The sequence below is a fragment of the Schistocerca americana genome, chromosome 11 (genome assembly GCF_021461395.2).
Source record: "Schistocerca americana isolate TAMUIC-IGC-003095 chromosome 11, iqSchAmer2.1, whole genome shotgun sequence".
In the NCBI taxonomy this organism is placed as follows: Eukaryota; Metazoa; Arthropoda; class Insecta; order Orthoptera; family Acrididae; genus Schistocerca; species Schistocerca americana.
This window is the reverse complement of record NC_060129.1, coordinates 179,646,673-179,671,352: the sequence shown is the minus strand read 5'-3', so window position 1 is coordinate 179,671,352 and position 24,680 is coordinate 179,646,673. Positions and strand designations below refer to the sequence as shown.

Here is a 24,680-nt window from a genome sequence, read left to right as displayed (position 1 = left end):
CTAACTTCTATTCATGATGCGCTCTCTCTCTCTCTCTCTCTCTCTCTCTCTCTCTCTCTCTGTGTGTGTGTGTGTGTGTGTGTGTGTGTGTGTGTGTGTGTGTGTGTGTGTGTGTGGGTGGGCGGGCGGGCGCGTGCGTGCGTGCGTGCGTGTGCGCGCGCCGTGTTGTCCTTTTCCATTTTGTCCACGATATTTTGATGAGTGACCCGACAATCACCTTCAGGTACTGAAAGTTGTGCCGTGTGTACTCACTGCCTACTATACTCTGGCTTAACTGTCAACTACTCATTATCCTGCACCACTGTAGTGCTCCTTTATTTTTGACAGCCTCCTGTGATATTCTGTGAAACTCAAATCCTCAGAGTGTGTGGCTACCGTATTTACTCGAATCTAAGCTGCACCTGAAAAACGAGACTCGAAATCAAGGGGGGGAAAAAAAAATTTCCCAAATCTAAGCCGCACCTGAAATTTGAGACTCGAAATTCAAGGGGAGATAAAAGTTTTAGGCCACACCTCCAAATCGAAACAAAGTTGGTCCATTGTAATATGAGACACAATTTAGGTCAAATAAATGACGATACAGCTACAGTAGTTTGGTTCGAGTCGTAAGCTTAACAGTTAAGCTCTACCAGGTAGCCATTGCTATGTGTCAGACGCTCCGTCCGTATTTATACGTACCCTTCATTTTTCACGTGCTTCATCTGATTTGAATCGATTGCGTATTTTTCTTTGATCTGATAAGTGCCGTTCTCTTTGTTATAGGTGTTTACGTCACTCTAAGCTGAAGATGCATTATTGTACTGTGTCATGCACTGTTTGTCGCATTATGATAATGTGTGTTTACGACCTGTCGCCGCTCGCGGCATGGCTTGCTTTTGTGCGCGCTACCGCAGCTTACAATAAAATAGGAGAGGAATTGTCTCATTAGTGAAACAATGGCAAGAGACTGCTATTTGTTGTTACTTACATTGCTGTTTCCTTTGATAATGATCAACAAGAACCAAATAATAGATTGCGTATGATAGAAGATGTTCTGAATGAGAGTTTAGCTAAAATTTTTCTCTGTTTGAAAATCTGTGCAGACACCTCTTTTGTCCATTACATTCTGCACAGAAATTAGAGTCATCTTAGATTTAAAAATCTAGTCAATTGCCTTGCTTCATTTCTGAATGTATCACTACTAGGCATAAGAATAATACGAATATAAACATGACATTATATGTAAATTCTTCCGCGTTTACTGTTGTCTCACACTAGTTTCGTAGTCTATTGGGCTGACAGGACTTAAATGAGATAGCAGCAAACACAAAAGAATACATCGCAAAATGTTTATATTCATATTATTCTTATGGTAAAGAGAATACTGCATGTGATTCACAGTTCATAAAAGTTCCTATTAGCAACCATCTCTTCTCACAGGTAGGAAAAATTCAGACCGTAGAGTTGGCCATATTGGCAAACATCCCAAGCAGTCTTGCCACTCGGATTTTCGTAGTACATTGGAATGCTGCTACATTTGAAGATGAACAATACGGAATTTGTATTTACTTCGTTGGATAATGTATGAAATTGCAGATGTCGAAACTCGGGGCGGAGAAAAAAGCTCGTCTTCCACCTTTTTTTTAAATTTATTTACTGACCCAGAGGTTTTGGTGCCAGTATTTATCTTTGTGCCTGCAAAGCATGCCTGTGTAGCGCTACATATATTCGTCAGCTAAAGTTAGTTGTGGCGGCACCTACCAACATTTTTCAGAATTTCCGCTTACTTTGCACTCGATTCTAAGCCGCAGGCGGTTTTTTGGATTACAAAAACCGGAAAAAAAGTGCGGCTTAGATTCAAAATAAATTGAGTGCTGGACTTCAGGTCTAAATTGACTCTAGGTTTAAATTGTAACCACTGTCCTTTCTTATAAGGTTTTCTGACATCATTAATCTGGTAAATTCCTTAGTTAATGCTGTCCCATAAATTTGGTTTTTGCATCACAACATTTCTCTCGTCTTATTTCGTTTCAGTTTATATTCGAGTCAGTGTTTGGCGATTTTTACAAATGATCTAGATATCAGAAAGCTGGATGTGTACTGCATTCGTGCGAATGTGACACATCTTATACAAAGAAGACTATCGGAACAGTTAAAGCGAGATGTAAGGAGCATTGTCGACATGCCCGAATAAAACAGTCGAGATGATTGGCTATCTCTGAGCACTGCACCAAATACAATCAAGACAGGATGTGTGATGGTGCAAACTCCAAGTTTCTGGACAACATAATTAATGTGTGTGTCAAACTGAAGTTGGCAGAAAGCCAAATCAACAGGGACAGATGTTTCAATGCAAACGAGACTTGAGATCTGGCTCTCAATTTATTAAGATCTTACCGACCACCACATCCACCAGGGCTGGGAAACACTGAGAGAATGTGCGTCTCAGCTAATATCGGTTGAGCTCTGAAAAACCAAAAAGTATTGAAGGGTAAAAGTAAAGGGAAATTGAACTGACAAGGAGCCCATGTGGCAATAGGATTTTTGTATTTTTTTAATTTGTGGTATGTGGAGTTCAGAACTCAACTATTAATCACCCAAAGCACTTTGATGAAACTCTCAAAAATTCTAAAGAGTACTGATCTTTAATATGCTAAAGTGAGGTCAGTTTTTCTTGAGAGGTGACGTGTCTCTGTGGTCGAATGCTCGCCTGTCATTTAGGGCTCTTAGGTTTGATCCACAACCATTGCAAGTTTTAAACACAGGTGCTTGTTATGACAGCATTTCCATGAAGTGTAAAATACATAAAGCAACAAAAATAATCACTTTTTGAAAATATAATGTAATTGGATAGATAAAAAAATCTACTTACCAGGCAGCAGCAGGAGAACACATTTATAAAAGGTACTACAGTTTGCAAGTTTTCTGAGCCAGTGTCTCCTTCTTTTGTCAGAAGGAAGAGGCGTGAAGGAAAAGGAGCAGAGTTTGGAAAAGTTATCCAGAACCCCAAGTCACAGGGATATACCACGCCAGTCATTTTCTTTCGCCCCTCTTTCTTTCCCTTCAGCACCTGAAGAAGAAAGCTGTATTGGTCATTGAAATATTATGTAGAAAATGGCAACAACTACTAGGCAGAGCACGTTGAAGCATCCCATCACTTACAGTTGCTCACTTGTTGTCTTTCGTACCAAAATGTTTGCAGGACAGATGAGTGAAGGTTTTTTTGGGTGATTTTTAATACTTTTCTAAAGGCCTGACTCTGCAACAGTGCCTCCAATTGCTTTGTTGGGCTTTCTGTAATTGATAACACTCAGATTAGACTTTACATGCAGTTTGTGGAATTTTGTTTTAGTGATTCTTCTGTCAGCACCGAATTTTTTGGAAATTGGACCAAAGTCAGTTGTTCCAAAAGCCACTACTGCTTTTCGATATGATTGAAGACGTTCAGCATAGGACTTACCACGAAATAGAGGCATCCATAGAAATTGAAGACTGTGGCACATTTGATTTTGTACAAATGTTATGTTACAGAAAAGATCTATTACTGAAGGAATCTACATAATTTGTCCAGCTCAAAAACAGGACCATATCAACGCCTGTAAGGAAATGCTCTGAAAACTAGACAAAGGAATAATCTGTATACAGCATAGTAACAGGAGACAGAACTTCGATGTATCCGTGTGATCCAGAAACTAAATATCAGTCAGTTGTATTGATCGTTCAAGATGAATCCAAAACAAACAAAAGTGGTTCGTTTATGAAGCAGGTGAAAGAAATGATGGCTCATTTCTTTTGTTAAACTCGACATGTTACAGACACTGCTTGAGAGAACTGGAGAATAGTTCATGCTGAATGGTTCGCAAATGTATGTCTGCTAAAAGTTATCAATGACATCAGCAAAACCAACAGAAAACATTGTGTCATTGTCATGACAATGACACTTGGCACACAGCACGTCAAACAATTAATTATCTGATGTAGAAAAACATGCACTTAATCTCATATTGCTTGTATTCGCCTGGTTCGTTACCTATCGAATTTCTTCTGTTTCTCTGCATAAAAGAAGAAGAAGAAGAAGAAGAAGAAGAAAGAAGAGTTGGTGGACACTGATATTCATCATCACAAGGATCTGTAGAATGTAGCAAAATCATATTTATGTGGTATCAACATCACAGTATCCAATACTACCGTCTGATTATAGAGCTTCCGTATTTAGTATTTGAAAATTTGCAAAACATTAAATTTCTGATTTGCAGGTCATTTGATCAGAATAAGCCAGTGAACGTCACAATGAGTTAACAGCACCAGATGCTGAGGCAAAATTGAATAATAATGTTTTAAATGTTATTTAGATTTGAAGGTTGAGTTGATCATTGCCAGGGATTCGATCTTCATTAATAATAACCTGACATATGTATACACTTGATCTTCTACTTATTAACTGTATTAGCAACAGACTTCAACAACATTGTTCGTATGTACATTTCACAATTCTCTATTCGTTTTTCACAAATTAAACAATGAACACAATTCGATAAATACTACTTGTTACTTTCTCCACACTACTGACTGAACTGCCTCTAATGACTACCTACATTCAGACTGTGGCATGCGCTGCCTCCCAAAACTATATATGAATACAGCAGTCAAAATCTTATAATGCATTAACAAAAAATGTAAAATTCAGGTAGGAATATTAACAGCGTAGGAAAAGACAGATTGCTACTTACCGTAAAGAAGACATGTTAATTTGCAGACAGGCACAGTTACACTGAAGAGCCAAAGAAACTGGTACACCTGCCTAGTATCGTGAAGGACCCCAGCGAGCATGCAGAAGTGCCACAACTCGCTGTGGCGTGGACTCAGACAAATGTCTGAATTAGTGCTGGAGGCAATCGACACCATTAATCTGTAAGAGTATGAGGGGGTGGAGATCTCTTCTGAACAGCACATTTCAAGGCATCTCAGATACGCTCAATAATGTTCTTGTCCGGGAAATTTGGTGGCCAGTGGAAGAGTTTAAACTAAGAAGAGTGTTCCTGGAGCCACTGTGTAGCAATTCTGGATGTGTGGGTGTTGCATTGTCCTGCTGGAATTGCCGAAGTCTGTTGGAAAGCGCAGTGGACATGAATGGATGTAGGTGATCAGACAGGATGCTTCTGTAGTTGTCACCTGTCAGAGTTGTACCTAGACACTTCAGGGGTCCCTTACCAATCCAACTGCACACACCTCACACCATTACAGAGCCTCCACCAGGTTGAAGAGTCCCCTGCTGACATTGTGTCCATGGATTCATGAGGTTGTCTCTATATGTGTACATGTCCATCCGCTTGATACAATTTGAAATAAAACGTTTCCGACCAGCCAACATGTTTCCAGTAATCAACAGTCCCATGTCGGTGTTGACGGGCCCAGGCGAGGCGTGAAGCTTTGTGTCGTGCAGTCATCAAGGGTACACAAGTGGGCCTTTGGCTCTGAAAGCCCATGTTGATGATGTTTTGTTGAATGGTTTGCAAGCTGACACCTGTTGATGGTCCAACATTGAAATCTGCAGCATTTTGTGCAAGGGTTGTACTTCCATGATGTTGAAAGATTCTCTTCAGTCATCATTGGTCCCATTCTTGCAGGATCTTTTTCTGACCGCTGCAATGTTGAAGATTTGATGTTTTGCCGGATTCCTGATATTCACGGTACACTCGTGAAACGGTTATATGGGAAAATCCTCACTTCATCGCTACCTCAGATATGCTGTGTCCTACCGCTTGTGCACCGACTATAACACCACGTCTAAACTCACTTAAATCTTGATAACCTGCCATTCTAGCAGGAGCAACCAGTCTTAACAATTGCGCCAGACATTTGTTGTCTTATGTAGGCGTCGTCGACCCCAGTGCCGTATTCTGCCAGTTTACATATCTCTGTATATGAATACGCATACCTGTACCAGTTTCTGTGGCACTCCAGTGTAAGGGACACATAGATAAAGCTTCCGGTCACAGTCTTCATCAGTAAAAGTGAGACACGCACCATTCATACACCCAAGTTGGCACACATCATACACAAGACCCCTAACTCCAGCATCTCGGGCCGGAATGCAACTATCACGTGGGATGCAAGCAGCAGTCTGGAGAGGCAGGGAAGGGAAACAGATAGTAGTGTACGGATGGGGAGAGAGACGGATGCTGTGTGGTGAAGTATGAAAGGACTAGAATGCCAGCAGGTGCAGCACCAGGAGGTTGTGGGGCAGGGAGTTGGGAAAAAAAGGGGCAAAAAAGAAGAGGAGTGGGGAAAGACTGTTGGGTGGAGGATGTGGTGGCAGTATGTTACTGCAGGTTGAGGGTTGGGATAATTATGAGAGTGGTGAATGTGTTTTAAGGATATCTCCTATCTGCACAGTTCAGAAAAGCTGGTGGTGGTGTATCTTTAGCTACATGTTGTGCCACAGGCTAGTCTACTTTTCTCTTGATGTCCCTCATCTCAGGGCATGATGATGAGTTATGAAAGCCCTGCTGAAGGATGTGGTTCAGTTCTTCCAGTCTGAGGTGGTATTGGGTGATGAAGGGGATACTCCATCGTGGCTGGTTTTTGGGAGTGGTGGGAGGATTGGGGATGTGAGGGGAAATGGCACGGGAGATCTGTTTGCGGACTAGGTCCGGGGGAGAGTGGCTGTCTGTGTAGGCCTCAGCAAGATCCTCGGCATACTGAGAAAGGGAGTTCGCGTCACTGCAGATACATTGCTCCCAGATGGTCAGACTGTATGGGAGGGATTTTTGTGGTGTGAAAGAGCTGACAGCTGTTGGGTTTAATGTGGACAGAGATGCAGATGGAGCCATTAGAGGGGGCGAGGGAAACATCCAAGAAGTTGGCACGTTGGGGTGAGGAGTACCGTGTGAAGCACTTGGTAGAGGAGGTGTTGCGGTTATGAAAGAATGAAGATATGGTGTCTTGGCCCATGAGTCCAGATCATGAAGATATCATCTGTGAATGTGAACCAGACGGGGGTTTGGTTTTTGAGAGGCTAGAAAGGTCTCCTCTAGATGACCCATAAATAAAAACGTTGGCGCAGGAGGGTACCGTGCAGGTGTCCATGGCTGTGCTGTGTGTTTGTTTATATAACTTACATTTGAAGGTGAAGTAGTTGTGGATTAGGATAAAATTAGTAAGTTGTTTGAGGATTTAGGTAGTGGGTTTGGAGTCTGAAGTGCGTCGGAAAAGGTAGTGTTCAATAGCAGTAAGACCATGGTCATGAGGGATGTCGATGTATAGGGAGGTGGCATCAACAGCGATGAGATCGATGCAGGAGGTAAAGGGGTGGGGATGGCGGAGAGTTGGTGAAGGAAGTGGTTGCTGTTTTTGATGTAGGAGGCTAGGTTACAGACAAATCTCCCATGCCAATTTCCTTGGTCTCCAGCACCTGGAGGAGCATTCCAGAACCACCTCCATAAGTTGCCAATCTGCTAACTGCCTACTGCCACCTCAGGGGACCATTATCCAACCCCTATCGTATCCACAATGTTCCTTCTCATCCATTCCTCATAGGAGCTGAACTCTGTCTATCTGATCTCTACAACTTGCCACATCCCCCTAAACACCTTACTAGTTCTCCATCAAATCCAGAGCCAAAACTTCCCAACAACACTATTGTTAACCTTTCCACCAACTCCACAGAAGTTTCAGACCTATCCAAAGGCCTCACCTTTAGCCCTACACCCAAATTTAACCATACTGGACTTGTCAAAGACCTACTCTCCTTCTCCCGATCCCTGCAATGGAAGCACTTCTTTGCCGCAAACCCCTGCAACCAAAACCACACTAACACCAACACTGAAACATGCCTCTTCCAGTTCGTACCACCATTCAACCACCTAACCACCTGCTGGTCACCTACTAGGAACTAGCTATACACAGCCTAATAACAAATCCTGACCCAATCATCCTACCTGCAGACAAAGGTTCCATTGCTGTTGTTATGAGTTGCAGTGACTACCTGGCAGAAGGCCTCTGCCAGTTATCTGACTCCACCTACAAACTCTGCCAGAGTTATCCCATCCCAGAAGTTCAACGTAATCTCCAGTCCCTGCTTAAAGCATTTGGCCATTCCCAGAATGTCACCCCTATATCCATTTCCCTCCTCACCCCAATGACACCCTGCACACCCACCTTCTACATGCTCTCCAAAATCCACAGATCCAACAATCCTGGACGCCCTATTGTGGCTGATTATTGTACCCCCACTGAAAGAATTTCTGCACTCATTAACAAACACCTTCAACCAGCTGCCTGTAATCTAGCCTCCCATGTCAAAGGCACCAACCACTTCCTTCACCAACTGTCCACCATCCCCACCCTTTTACCTCCTGGATCCGTACATGTCACTGTTGACACTACCTCCATATAAATCAACATCCCTCATGCCCATGGTCTTAGAGCTATTGAACACTACCTTTTCCCAATGTCCTTCAGACTCCAAACCCATTATCTCATTCCTTATACACCCTACTAACTTAATCCTAACCCACAATTACGTCTCCTTTGATGGAAAGGTATATAAACGGATCCGTGGCACAACCGTCGGCATCCACAATGCGTCCTCCTGTGCCAACCTTTTTATGGACCATCTAGAGGAGACCTTCCTAGCCTCCCAAAACACCGAACCCCAAGTCTTGTTCAGGTTCATTGATGATAGCTTCATGATCTGAATTCAGGACCAAGACACCCTATCTTTGTTCTTTCACGACCTCAATGCCTTCTCTCCCATCCGCTTCATGTATTCCTCCTCAACAGACTGTGCCACCTTCTTAGATGTTGACCTCCTCCTCTCTGATGGCTCCATCTGCAACACTGTTCACATTAAACCCACCAACCACCAACAGTACCTGCATTTTGACAGATGTTATCCCATTCACACCATTCAGTCACGGCTTATCTGCAGTGACATGAACACCGTTGCTCATTATACTGAGGGTCTCACCGAGGCCTTCACAGATGGTCTCTATCCCCCAGACCTAGTCCGCAAAGAAATCTCCTCTGCCATTTCCCCTCAGACCCTCAATCCTCCCACCTCCCCCAAGAACGAGCTGCAAAGGAGTGTCCCCTTCATTATCCAATACCACCTTGAACTGGAACAACTGCACCAAATCCTTTGCCAGGACTTTGATTACCTATCATGCCCTGAAATGAGGGACATCCTACTCGAGATACTTCCCATCCCTCCTAATTTGGTGTTCCGTCACCCACCCGACCTCCACAACATAGTAGTCCGTCCCTATGCTACTCCCAATCCAATTCCCTTGCCACAAGGTTCATACCCCTGTGGAAGACCCAGGTGCAAGACCTGCCCAATCCACCCATCCAGCACTTCCTATTCCAGTCATGTCACAGGTTGATCCTACCCCATCAGAGGCCGGGCCACCTGTGAAAGCAACTGTGCTACACTCTTTGCACGGCTTTTATGGTGGTATGACTACCAACTAGCTGTCTACCAGCAGGAACTGCCACCACCAAACTGTGGCCGAGAGTAAAGTAGACCGGCTTCTGACACAACATACAGCTGAACATAAAACACTTGATTTTAATGGCTGCTTCACTACCTGAGCCATATGGATCCTTTCCTCCACTTCCAGCCTTTCTGAACTGCGTAGATGGGAGTTATCCTCATAACACACTCTCCAATACCGTAATTATCCCAGCCTCAACCTATGGTAACATGTTCCTACACCCTCCACCCAACAGTGTCCACCCCCTCTGTCCTGTCATCTCCTCCCCATTCTCGTCTCCCACCCTATTTATTTGCTACCCTCTGGCAACGCATCTGCCTGTCTTTGCCTGCTCCTCTTTTTTTACTCCTTTTTTCCCCACCTCCCTACCCCACAACCTCCTGGCTCCGCACCTGTTGGCATTCTAGTCCCTCCGCACTCCATCAGACGGCATTCGTCTCCCCTTCCCCACCCTCTCCAGATTGCTGCTTTCATCAAAGTGATAGTTGCATTCTGGCCTGAGTTGCTGGAGCTGGCGGTCATGTGTGCATGATGTGTGCTTGCTTGTGTGTATGAATGGTGTACATCTGTTGTTTACTGATGAAAGCTGTGGCCAAAAGCTTTATGTAAGTGTCTTTTTTTATTATGCCTGTCTGTAACTTATCATGTCTTCTTTACAGTAAGTAGCAATCTGTATTTTCAATGTTGTTGTTATAAAGCATTGGTACAATAACACCATAATTGAATTTATAATTACAGGTTATTACTTCACACTAAGGCTGGTATGGCATAATGATTTACGCAATAGGTGGAAATGTTTAACATAATTTTGTTGTTGGTTAGTGTGCAATTTCAGTTTAAAATTAATGAAACATACCATCCAAAGAATTACACTATATTAGTCTTCAATTACATATTTTTACACATTTTTTTATACTAACAATTATACTGATTTGACATTTTACAGTATTCATCTGGCATTTCTATGAAAACAAATACTGTAGAAGAGAATGATTTCAGAAACTGATGATGTTCCAATCTTTCTAAAATAAATTCTGAATCGAATACTGAAAATGATTCTAATTGACAAAAAAGTAATTGCAAACTCATCTGTAAGAGAAAAGTAGTTTGAACACCTCAGTAATTGTTAACAGCATGTGTGTTCTGTCCACATGCGGTGGATTGAGATGATCATCGATTCTGATATTGATAGCTTCATAATGTCTTTTCCTGCTTTGACACATTATAAGTGGAACAAATTTTTCAGAATGTATTTGAGCACATGCAGAAGTGTATATATTTTATAGGTGGATATTTTGAGAACCAGTAAAACGATATGCATCAAATAAATATTTTCCTTTTATTGTTTTTCCAAAGACTTAAAAGGTGGGCCTTGCACTCCATGCTGTTGATGTGTCCTTAGTGAAAATAAATTGAGGGGCATTTCACAAGGTGGACACACTTTGTTGCTGCAGTTATGGAGTGTTCTTCAAACCCAACACCTGACTGTGTTGGTGTATGAGCACTGGTATGAGTTGGAGAGGCTTCATTCAGTTGTCATATCCCTATAGTGGCATACAAGTAAGAAGATGGCTGCGTGATGGGTGCTGCACTTAGAGAGATGGAGAATACTTTTTAGCAGCACGATTGTGCACTCTGACTCTGTCCACTTTTTATCTTTTAATTAATTTATTTATTTTTTGCCACAGTCATTGCCTATCCTGGTAATAGGCAACACAGATGAATGCTGCATACCATCACTGCTTCTGCCACTCTCTAGAAAAACCAATACAGTCCGAAAATTATTGCTGTCCCATCATAACGTAACACTTGTTTCTGCTTCCCATAATGAACACTACAGAGGCTACATACTCTCATTATATCTAACCTGACGTGAAAAATGACCCTAAATGTTTGACACTTGCTCCTGTGCACCCTACACACATAGTGCCATAATGACCTGACTAGCTGGAGCATCACGTAGTACACTGCTTCGAGCTGCTGCCCATCCACCCGTGAGCCTTCTCATGGACACATCTCTATAACTGTGTTGTACAGGGACTGGCGGCAAGGTGCGGAAGGTACATCTCTCCATAGGGGAGCCGTAGGGGAGTGTGAAGCAGATGAGGTTTGTTTAAACATTGTGGCAGAGAGGGTGGTGGGAATGGCAGAATGGTTCACAACTGAACCACCTGGATCACCTTCCGATATGACACACACAACAGGTGACAGATACTGATGATTCCAGTCGAAATGTGCAATAGTCTCCCCCCCCCCCCCCCTCCCCTCTCCAATGCAATGTGAATGCATTATTGCATGGATTCTTGTAGTCCCAGATGTGACAGCTCTGACTTTTAACATAAACATTGCGCATATGCTAGTCATGTGCAAATAATGTGAGCTTTTGTGAGAAACTTTGCCACATTTTGATCAAAAACTACACAGATTTTGAGGTGTGAAACTGGGTGTTCCTTCTTCTGAAGGTGGTACAACTGTAGTCCAGCATTCCTGCAGTACCCTCAAAACAGGCTCATGATGTCTGCCTACAGCACGCACACTTGTTGATAGTGCATAACTAAGCCTCTTTTTTTATGACATCCTCAAAATCCAGTGCCTCACATAATACCTTTGAAACAGTCTGGCAGTCTGCCTTTAGTGTACGCTTCATCTCTGAGTGATGTGCAGAGTCATCAGGAAAGATGTGTGGTTCGGATTCCGTGTTAAACTGCATATCCCTTTTACCCAATCGGATAAATGGGGGCCGGCCGGAGTGGCCGAGCGCTTCTAGGTGCTAGAGTCTGGAACCGCGCGACCGTGACGGCCGCAGGTTCGAATCCTGCCTCGGGTGTGGATGTGTGTGATGTCCTTAGGTTAGTTAGGTTTAAGTAGTTCTAGGTTCTGGGGGACTGATGACCTCAGATGTTAAGTCCCATAGTGCTCAGGGCCATTTGAACCTGCTGTGAGGAAATCACTGTGCAGAAATACTACAAGTGTGTCTCTTCTGTTACCCTTTGCTCCTCCGTAACTTCTGTTATTTCAGTGAGGTGAAACTGTTTGTATCCTATACTGAAGCCAGAAGTTCAACTTTAAACACCACCAATAGGTATTATTTGTTCACTTGAAAAGTGCTGTAGTGCATTGGCTGAAAGGAGTAGCTGTTTCAGTGGGAATCAAATGGTCTCAGTTGTTGCTGACAGCATTTTCATCACAGCCAATGTAGTCGGGTATAGTTAGCAATGGACAGTGTGTTCAGCACATCTGTGTACTTGTAAACAGAAGCAGACATTACACGTGGAGTTTGAGATCATAGAAATGTTGTATGCAAATGAATTTGTTTAAATTTGTTGATATGTTCATTGAAGATACTCTTTGCACATATTATTGAAAGCTAAGGTTGGTAGTGACCAGATACAAGTGAAGTCACACTCTTTCTATTGAAACAGCTAGTTCCATCAGCAATCAGACTGTAGTAAACAATTAATAATGCGCACTGGACGCTGACTAATGGAACGGTAAATGAGTATCACCATTAAAGAAACGATACTGCAGAAGTGACTCTGTGTCGATTTTCCACTTAAATACAAAAGTACGTGTGCAGACACAACACATTATTTTTGCTTGTTATGTCCATCTGCATGCTGGAAAGCAGTCTGTGACTCACGACTTATTATTTTTGCTTGTTATGTACATCTCTGTGCTGGAAAGCAGTCTGTGAGTCACGACTTATGTTGACAGAAATGGACAGCGTTTCACAAGATTATCTTTTTGTCATAGTCATCATCATCATCGTATTGTATGTTGTTCCAATGTATTTGATGGCTAGCAAGTGATGGTTCTCCTCCAATTACAGATCTTAAATTTCTCTCCTCCTTTGATACAGTCCCAAGTATGTCCTCTCTGCTCAGTAACAGATTTCACCCTATTTTGGTACCTGATTCTCTGAGCTTGCATTTGTATCTTTGTGGTATGGTCGCATGGTGAAGAGGAGCTGGATGCCCTCTTGGTACACTAACAGTATGAGCCCAAAAATTCGGTTTACAGTGGAAATGGAGAGCAACGGGCAACTTAATTTTTTGGATGTACCTGTGATCAAATGGCGGGCAGGACTTTTCAGGCTATAAGGTGAACAGAAAAGCTAGATACCTCCATAATGACTTCAATCATCATCCAAGGCAAAAGAGAAGTGTCATTAAAACCTGCCAGGCACTTTATTTATAAGATGAGCTGAGTCACTTACTTTTGGCTTTCAAGAAAAATATTTATGCCAGTAAGGAGGTGGACTGACCACTCCAATGAAGAAGAGAGAAAGGCAGTACTAATGAGGAATAACAGGAAAAGTTTTGGTCCCATTTAGTAACGAAATTATGGACTAGATCAGGGAAATGTTGACCAAGTGAAGTAGAAATGGTCTTTATACTCACTGAGAAGGTGTACAAAATTCTGTGTAGTTGAGGGAAAGTGTACATTTGCACCACAATATTAAATCTGTTAAACTGAAAACAGGAGGAACTGCTGCCTGGGATTCCCTGACAAATCAGCTGTAGCAGAACATGTCTTTTGAGATGGATACCATGAAACAAAATTCAGTGTGAAGAGTTTCCTAACAAAGGTGACACATTATCAAGTGCCTGTGTGTTGAGACCGTAGAGATTCACAAACGTCATCATTTTAACAGAAAATAAGAAGGCTCTTAAGGTAGATATAACACAGATGCCAATTTTGCGCCAACAAAATGGTGATCAATTACTTTTAATTGAAAAGGATGGTGCCAGCCAGAGATAATCACACAACTGGCATCGGGTGATGAATGGTGGTTCCTTCTGTGTGGCTCTATAAATTCGGGTGCCTCTGGAGCCCTCGTTGCAGCTGCTGTTTTACCTCCAAAGATGTCTCCCACAGTTGTAGGTGAAACATCAGGATAAAGTTTTATTTATCAACTATGGCCTCTCAGTCCAGAAGTTTTAACTGAAGAACCTTTGAAATTTTGTCGGTGGAGTTGGGGTTCGCCACCTCCCTCCCCCCTGCCGTATAGGTGGTCTGCCCCCGCTGAGGTCCACATAACAAGTGGAAGGGGAGGGGGGTGGGGGGAGAGGCTGCACAAGAGTCTCCGGCTGAGGGTGTTCAGGACTGTTGGCGGTAATGAGTCCCAAACAGAACTCTGTTGGTAACTTCTGTCTCTATTTACAAGGCCACCGTTGCTTCTAATGCTGGCTCTTTCCTTTATTATACCATCCCAAATTCCACTAGCACTGTACAGCACTCAGGTTGTTCAAAATCAGAAGTACCTGCATCTGCATTTAGCTGCCGTAGTTTATTTTCCTGTCTGAGACAAAGTGCCCTGCCCTCTTGCTTGCAATGTGGTTACCCAAGAAGCCTGGCGGGTTGCAACAGCCACCAGAAGACTGCATCGGTGGACACGACTCGACACAGTGTCATTGACCGTCGCCCCGGGGCCGATTCGTCAGCCGGTTGATGCCGGAGGGACTGAAGGCATTATCTTGGCCGTGAAACGTTGCTCGTACAAGCCGCTGAGTTATAGAGGCTGAGCCCACTTGAGGCACATAAATATGGCATTTCACTGCCCAGAAAATGAAAACCTCGGTGCCTATTCAAAGAGATGGTACTGGTTCCCTGTGCTCAACCCTAGAAAATCTACAGTATAACCACTGATAGACAAGCTGTCAATGTGAACTATGTTGGGAGGAATGCCATTAAAAAAAGTGCGTAGAAGTTGTCGTGGTATTTGGTTATTTATTGGAGTTAGCCCTCAAACCTGATACCACGGTAAACTGAGCTGCAGCTGCAGCAGTCTTCACCACAAACACTGTAATGGTACAGGCATCGTTACATTTCCTATGTACTGTACTTTCCGTTAATCGTCTATGGTTTTGTATGCGGCACTTGTTGTGAGGAAGTCTGCAGAGTGGGCCACAGGTGAGCGTGGTGTGCACAGTCCTGCATCGGAGTACAGAAAGTATAAGACTGTTAATAATTGTTGATTCACATTAGTTTTGTATCAAATGAGAAAACATTAATCATTCACACTGGAAGAATGTGCAAACCTACTGTCGCTCGACTGTCGCTCAGAGTCCTGTAGGGATGACACAGTAACGAGTGTCCCTGATGTAGGTGAAGCAACTGACGGAGTTGAAAACAAATAAGTTGGCCGGTTGATGGCGAAGGCACTGGAGGCACTATCTTGGCCGTGAAACGTTGCTCGTACAAGTCGCCGAGTTCTAGAGGCTGAGCCCACTCGAGGCACTCTCGTTATAGCTCTCAAGTCCTCCAAGTGGTGAATCACCTCCTCGTAATATGGCAAGTGTAAACCACGAATTGCCTCTAACAACCTCTGTAGTAGTACAAGAAAATTGAATCTTGCAACCGACAAAGGTAATGGGTCCTTGTAGTAATTCTTGCTGGCCAGTCTCATTTGGTGTAATAGAAAAACTATCAACACTCTTGTATACAGGCATCCTTTGTCTCCTGTAATATCTTCTCCTCCTGCACGGCATGGCATTGAGGAGAAGATATTACAGGAGACAAAGGATGCCTGTATACAAGAGTGTTGATAGTTTTTCCATTACACCAAATGAGACTTGCCAGCAAGAATTACTGGTGGAATCCCAGTTTGATTTTACGGAGAGTACTCGGCAGCATTGGCCCCTTACTGAGCTTGCATTCAACGCGACCCTGTTGCCCAGTGCCGAGTCCCGAGTGGCTAGAAAGAGGTCCAGGTGACGCCTGTACATAACAAGAGTAAAAGGATGGATGTGCAAAATTACAGACCAATATCCTTAACATCGGTTTCCTGCAGAATTCTTGAAATTGTTCTCAGTTCGAATAGTAATAAATTTCTTTCTGATGTACAAGCTGCGGTCCACAAATTCACACATCTTGTGCAAAACTCAGCTTGCCCTTTTCTTGCACGATACCGTGTGAACTTTGGATGAAGGGCAAAAGGCACATAGCATATTCCTATATTTGTGAAAAGCGTTTGATACAGTGCCCCACTGCTGACTTAATGAAAGTACAAGCATGCGGAGTAGGTTTCCCGATATGTGAGTGGTATGAAGACTTCTTAAGTTATAGAACCCAATATGTTGTCCTCGAGTGTTCGTCAGGGGTAAGGGTATCGTCAGGAGTGTCCCGAGGAAGTGTGATAGGACCACTGTTTTTCTCTGTGTACATAAATGATCTGACAGACAGGGTGAGCAGCAATCTGCAACTGTTTGCTGATGGCACTGTGGTGTATGGGAAGGAGTCCTAGAATGTCTGTAGGATGCAAGATGACTTATGCAGCATTTCTAATTGGTGTGAAGAATGACATGTACAAAAATGTAATTTAATGCAGAAGAGTAGAAAAATAAGTCCGATGTTTGAACGTGGCATTATTAGTGTGCCACTTGAGAAGGCGAATGGCTGACTTCAGTTTATTAGGAAAAATTTTGGAGTGTGTTTCATCTGTAAAGGAAGATTGTGTACAGAACACTAGTCCGACGCTTTCAGTGCACCTCGTGTGGGGTCCCCACCAGGTCGGATTGAAGGAATTCAGAGGTGGGCTGCTAGATTTGCTACGGGTAGGGTCAATCGACACACGAGCATTAGGCAATATGGAGTTATGTACTACACGTCTCCACAGTTACTGCCTCATTTATTAACCGTTCGTGGGCGAATGCTCCGTAAGTAAAGCTTTGTAGCCACTTCATCTGCCAGACTTGTCAGCTTGTGATTTTTGTGTGAGGGGACATTTCAAAGGAAAAATGTATGAAAATAACCCTGGAAAAGAAGACTAACGGAAGGGAAACATAGACCTGTACATTAAAACAATCGATGTTACTGTTCTGCATCAAGTCAGTGGAGGTGCAGGGAACCATTTTCAACATATGCTGTAGTTTTTAAATTGTCATTTTTAGATGTATTTTCTAATTTGTTTAAAAAAAATAGTGAGCTGCTCTGGCGTCGCCCAGTTAGTACTAGACCAGTAAACACACAATTCTTAAGGGAATTGAACTCCCATGTATGTTACTGGAAAATGAAAAAAAAAAAAAAAAAAAAAAAATCGATAACTCGTTGACCTAACAGGGAAATTTTGTTGACACACTGTTGAAGACTTATACAACAAAAGATCTCACCAACAGAGCCATATACTTTTTCACCTGGTGCCTCAGTTGGGCCAGATTTGCTGCTTTACTTGCAGACTGTGTGAGATAATGTTATGTCCAGTCCCCAGTTAGCTCGTTGGGGGACAGATCTAGGGATCGTGTTGGCCGGGATAGTTGACGTACACCGTGAAGAACGTGTTCGTTGGCATGGGATACTGGGATTCCTGTAGATGTGCATTGTCTGTTGATAAAGCACTTTGCCTTATTGGTGCACAGACAGTAGCGTGATGGGTTGAATATTGTTCGGATGTACTGTGCACTATTCAATATTCCCTCCACGATCACGAGAGGAGAACAACCCTTTTAAGATACGGCTTCCCAGACCGAGATGCTGGTTTTTGCCCTTGTGTGCCTCTGTTGTATACGCTCCAGACATTGGCCCTCAGCTGCACAATGCCACACACACGTACGACCACCGTTGCCACCGAGGCAGAAGTGACTCTCGTCACTGAAGATGACAGGTCTCCGTCCGTCCTTCCGTAAGCGCCCGCCACGACACTGGTGCGGGTGGGCCGCACGATGCCCGGTTGTGAGCGGAATACGTCCTAACGGCACACGGGATCACAGTCGTGCTTCACGGAGATCTTTGCGAACGGTTCTCCCAGATGCCCCCAGATCGACAGTGTCCCTAATTCGTAGTGAAGTCGAGGTGCAGTGCAATCTGGCACTTTGTAAGATGCGGTTGTCTCGGCACGTGTCTGTGCGTCACTGCTGTCCAGATCTGAGCTACGGGCACATGCACTTCCTGCTGACCACAGGCAAGGACATCGATGCACTGTGGAGATCTCTCGCCCCACAGGTAGCACAGCTCTGCAGTACGATCACTCGGTCTTCTGCAAACACCTCGTATGTCTTCGCTCGAACTCCGTCAGTCGGACAACCGCTTCACGTCCACATTGTCACAGCATGCTGACAGTGCTGCAGATGCAGATGGAGCAAACTGGCACTACTGGCTCTGGGACTGAACAGCTGCTCCGATGTTTGCGACATTCCACGGCTGATAATGCAGTTCCCAGTTTGTCTGCAGTGCAACACATTTGGTCGTCACATTAACTGTCCTCTCGTAGTGTCCTGTGCAAGTACAGAATGCCTTAGTCACTTACATTGAGGTCTTCCTTTTTCGTTTTCCAGTAGGGATACCTGTCCTTTTTTTCCCCCTAAGGTAAGTCTTTCCACTCCCGGGATTGGAATGACTCTTTACCCTCTCCCTTAAAACCCACATCCTTTAGTCTTTCCCTCTCCTTCCCTCTTTCCTGACGAAGCAACTGTTTGTTGCGAAAGCTTGAATTTTTTGTGTATGTTTGTGTTTGTTTGTGTGTCTATCGACCTACCAGCGCTTTTGTTTGGTAAGTCTCATCATCTTTGTTTTTAGATATATTTTTCCCACATGGAATGTTTCCCTCTTATTATATTCAAATTACTTCAAAAGTATGATTAATTTACAGTATTCTGGCCGTTGGGCATGTAAGCGAGAAATGTTTAGAAAAGGTTTGAAATTATACTTAGTTTGTTGGGAGTCGTCGTCACCGTGAAGTACTGGATGAATATAAACTGGGTGATTTGCACTCCATTTTAACCAAAAGCTAGTTTTTCATACATGTCGGTGTTTATGATTTCATATCTCCTGAAACTGTGTTGTACAGTAATATAGGTTTGCAGATATGTTCAGTGATACTATGTAGCTGCTGTGTGCCCAGCGTGTTGCGAATAGAGTTGGTAGTAGAGAAGTAATAAACGAAAATGTCATACCTGATGCTTATGTTTTACTGTGCCCCATTTTATGGAAAAGCTTGTTTTTCACGCATCTAAATGTTTATGACGTCATATCTTCTGAAATATGCGTTGTACAAGGATATAATCTTGCAAGTGTGTTCAGTGGTATATGTGGATACTGTCTGCAAAATGTGTTGCGAATTGAATTTGTAGTAAAGAAATAATAGATTAAAATGTCATGCCTGGTGCTGAAGTTTGACTGCATGAAAAAAGGGGGGGGGGGGGGTGCATGTTGATGATAAAATTTTTTATAAAGGCTTGAAATTATGTGAAAAGTTTGTTGGAAGTCACTGAGTGTCTTCATTCTGAAATACTGAATGAATGAATTCCCTATATTTGCACACTATCATTCACGCGTTCTCAGGACAAACACGCTGTTTCTAACTGTAAAACTTGTCGTATTGTGTTGAACTTTAAATAAAGTATTGAACCTTGTAATGAGGATATTCTGGGAGCATTTAAATTTTTACATTCTGTCCGTGATTACGTAATATTGAAAATCAAATTTTTGCTAGCCCTATGATGCAACTGATATCAGTTTCCAGGATAGCATTTTAAAAATACAGATATGTATAGCTGGGCAAATTGTCTTGTGTAGTAGTAATTTTGTTTGTGGGCCACTGTATGCAGTTATGAATCCAGCACCAGTCTGGGATGAGCTACATTTTTTGTATGACCTTTTACCATGTTCCCTCCACACTCCTTAAATGTTTTTACGAAAAGAAATCCGGATAAGTGTGAGTAGAACTGACACAGTACTGTACTGAGCTTTCAGTACAGATTGAATTATGTATATAGACAGCTCATCCATTCTGGGAGTTTAGAATCTCTAAGATTTTTGCAGTTATCTGTATCGAATACTGGCAAGACATATGTCTACACGTTCCTGAGGAAAATGGTCATATAGTTGGAATCATGAACGATGGCGGTTGAGTTTAGGCTTGTTCTGCACACCTAAGTAACGCGTTCTCTGACAGCCAACGAGCATTCCGTAGTGTTCTGATTGCTCTGCTGTGAATGACATAGCTAATGCGAGCATTAAACATTATTGTAGGGAGTTGTTTAGTGAATGTTCCATTTGCTGTGAGCTGTCATTGCGGATGGTGATGGTAAGTGACACATTCCGCGTAAGAAATCCTCATCCATATCTCGACATGCACAAACCGCCATTGTTCGTGGATCGCACTACAATAGATAGATAAATAGACACTCAGATAACAAAAAAAAATAGGTTATGTGTGATATAATTACAAATTAACAATGTTCGAATTTTTTCCTTTACTTGGGCTGTGAAACCTTGCTTCTTGCCAAATTTTATGATTCTAAGTCAACTGGAAGTACCCTATAGGTTTTGATGAGTGATTTTGTGTGTACCAAAATATGTGACATAAATGGTCGTATTTTTTTATTGCATTGATTTAAAAGCATAAATATTTCACACCACCAATGGACCATAGACGTTAGTGTGTGACATAAATGTCAACCATAGACACATGTATCTATTCTCGAGAAGAAGGTTTTGTAACAGTCAGACAGACCAACAGACAGGCAACAAAGCAATCCTGTAAGTTTCAGTTTTTACCGACTAGGGCATGGAATCCTAAAAATCTGTTCTCACTGACTTAATATCTCGTACATGCTCTATTGCAGGGTCATTCAGGAAGTTGGTGTTAAATTGTGGTGGCTGGTGCTGTAGTTGGGCAGCCTTACACCTATCTCTTGAGCATTGCTAGATGGCAATGGCATAGTTTTCACAGTGATGGAGGCACTTTAAATTCCTCACAGTTTAGCCAGTTTGCATTAAATATTTATAAATTAGATACACAAACCTTCTTCATGAATGAGTCTGTCCATTAGTGCAAACCCTTGTCAGAATCCCTACAGTAGTTCCTGAGACTAGCTCAAAAATGCAGCCAGAAACTGTGGTAAAGGTCTTTAATTTGTATACAAGGTTCCACTCAAAACTGACAGAGTGAGGTGGCGCAGTGGTTAGCACACTGGACTCGCATTCGGGAGGACAACAGTTCAAACTTATGTCTGGCCATCCTGATTTAGGTTTCCCGTGATTTCCCTAAATCACTGCAGGCAAATGTAAATGGGGTCAGTGACGGAGGACTCATGAATTGCAGTATGATGGGTACAGTTTGATCTGTGTGTTACACCACCTATACTGTTCACTGTGCACGACAGCACAAGTTCGGCAGTCAACAGTTATGGCACTGTTAGGTAAGCCTATTCACCTTGGCGTGGGCATACGATATTGGATGGGGAAAACCACTTTTTAATTGTCATGAGGCCAAAAACTGTATAAAAAGCAAAATGACAGGCCCTACGATAATCGATGCTGTCAGCCTCTACCGAACAGTAACCATTGCAGAATGGAGTGGTATAATTTGATGTGTGTGCGAATTTTCCATTGCCCGTTCTTTGCAATTTTGCATGTTGACATGTCCTTGGTCATGGAAATGGGCTTTGGCTGTGCACAGAATGTTCCATGGCCATTCATTGTCCAGTTCCATAAGAGCAAGAAATTCCAGAGAAGATGTTTGTCTTGCTGGCAAGTCATTAGGAAGCAAATTCTGAATGTGGGTTATTCTGTATGGATATTAATGCAGGATGTTTCATAGTATTTGATGTACCATTCTCACAGGCAAGACCAACATTCAGGCAAGTCTCCATGCACTGCACGTCTGCATATCACTGCTCAGCCCCTCATTCAATACTGTGACCACATCTTCAACAGACATTTGATCAAGTGCTTTCCTTCCTCTGCCACATTGCCCTTCAAAAGAACCTTTCTTTTCGTATTTTGTACTCATTTTCTCATCCAGACCATTAGCAGACATTGGACCAATGTCTTTTCTTCGTACCCTTGGGTGTCCCATTTACAATGCCATATAATGGTCAATTTTTAATTTTATCCCCCCCCCCCCCCTCTCCAACGTTTACTCCTACGACAATAACACGCTGTTCAAATTTGAAGTCATTATAAGCAGTGATTCTCTTTCTCTTTGTACATTTTGAAACTGGAACTTTAATTATTTACACCTTATTTATGTAGAAGATAGATGATGCTGATCTTTGGCAGAATATGTGTGTCACTGGCATGGGGATATTTTTATATTTGTAGCCTTGTGTGTTGCTCTGACACTGCCAGACTAATCTCACTGGGATTCAAATGTGGCACCTCCCCGCACTCATACCTGCCTGTGGCACCAGGGGGGAGGAGGGGCAGATGGCCTACATAAAAGATGCCCTTTGCGACTTTTTATGTGCATTTGTCCATGGTCCAAGACATACTTGTCTGCAAGGTGTAGTACGACTCAGACACTGGTTCCTGTCTCGACCTGAAGGTCACACACATGAAGCTCGTCAAAATAGCATATCGTTTCAATGAACTCACCTGGCTGGAAACCCGAGAGGTTCATATTGATCCTGTTTATTGCCCTGGTAAGTTGTGCATCTTCATATTTTCACGGCATATTGGTCAGTGCATTTGATTTCGGGTGTACAGACACAGAAATTCAGTTTCTTCTATTGGCCATCTTGCGAGTGAGCTGACAGACAGAAGTTAAGCACTCAAATCTGTTATTTTAAACACGACAGCCACCACAATGAACTTAGAAAACAGGATACACGAGGGTCAGTATGTTATATTGTGACAGATAATTACGTGTGGTTAGACACGAAATCTGTGCTGGATGTCGGTGCATTGACAGGAACTGCACAGCTGTGAGTTGATGGTAGTCCTGTGTTCTGTGCTTTTACATACTAAAATACCTATCTGTGTCAGTTAAATATTTTGTTAATTGAATTTCCACTATTTCTTTAATGAGCAAGTCCCAAAAAAAGATGAAGTCAGAATTAGGATTTCAACATTTTTGTACTGCACAGAGTGGCCAGAATCAATGCAGTGCTCTCCCACAGCCAATTAATGGGGCTGTAACAAGCCAGTGTACCTTTGGCATTCAGTGCACGTTACGAACTGTAAGAGTCATCTGCCTGGTGTACGAAAGGCCACATTAACATGCATCTTGTTACCCCAGGCTTGCGGAGCATCCAGTCGTCCTTGACAGAACCCAAAATTGCTATGGTCCTTGCTGGAGGCTGAAGGATTACTTTAACTCTGTGCTCACTGTGGTTCCGACGTATGTCTGGCAACACACTTGCCACATATGGCAGGGGAGCCATGGTTTTAACCACCAATATTGCTATCAGTGCCTTGGTTTTACCACTCATACATTCTTTCATAATTTGATCAAATTTCTGGCTGACGTCACTAACTACAGATGAACTATCTCTTGGCTGAGGGTCTGATAACATCTCCGTTTAGTTCCATAACCCCACAACCGACCAATGAAATAATCTCTCTACTTCATCTTCCGTAGTCCACTGTAGGTTTTATCGGTAGTGCCTTGCTTAAAAAGCTCTTTTTAAATGTAAAAGCTCATCCTGTAGATTACTTTCATCAAGAGTGCTTGAATCAAACCTCTGAGAACACCCACTGTGTGTGTTGAAGGCTCCTATCCAGTCGCTTGCAGACCAGTATGATGTGGCAATAGAATACAGCAAAATGAAAGCCAGAGTTATAAATCTCCCATTTAAGAATCGTACAAACAGTCCGTCATTCGACCGTCCAGCAGATGCCTATATGGTGGACCTTCCGGGATGTAAGGTCGTGGTCCATGAAACTCTTCAGTTCCTAACGTTTCGTCCAGAGCTGCGCTGGACATCTTCAGAGGGGTGTTTCTCCTCCAGTGAGTCTTGCGGAGGAGAAACACCCCTCTGAAGATGTCCAGCACAGCTCTGGACGAAACGTTAGGAACTGAAGAGTTTCATGGACCCCGACCTTACATCCCGGAAGGTTTACCAGAAGATATGTCATCCGGTCGTGAAAGCCTTCATACTATGACCTATATGGTGGGCGTTCTAATAGGCATCCCTGGTACAGAGAAGAGTTGAAAACTGATAAGTCACCAGGTCCATATGGAATCTCAGTTTGGTTTGATAGAGAGTATTTTACGGTATTGGCATCTTACTTAGCTTGCAGTTATCGTGAATTTCGCACCCGCCATAAAATCCTCAGCCAGTGGAAAAAAGGGCAGATGACTCCTGTGTATAAGGAGGGTGCAAGAATGACCTGCAAAATTATCTTTGCTGTGCTGTAAAATTCTTGAACAAATTTTCAGTTTCAGTGTCATAAATTTCTGCAAACCAGCACAGGCTTACGAAGCATTGCTTGTGTGAAACTTGGCTTGCCCTTTTCTCACTTGATATTCTGTGAATTTTG

General features: G+C 42.9%; 1 protein-coding gene across 1 annotated transcript in view; it reads left to right on the top strand.

Annotated features, from left to right (window-relative positions):
* Nucleotides 1–24,680, top strand: part of LOC124553674 (sperm-associated antigen 7 homolog) — an 82,271-nt gene that overhangs the window by 17,825 nt on the left and 39,766 nt on the right. The window lies entirely within an intron of this gene.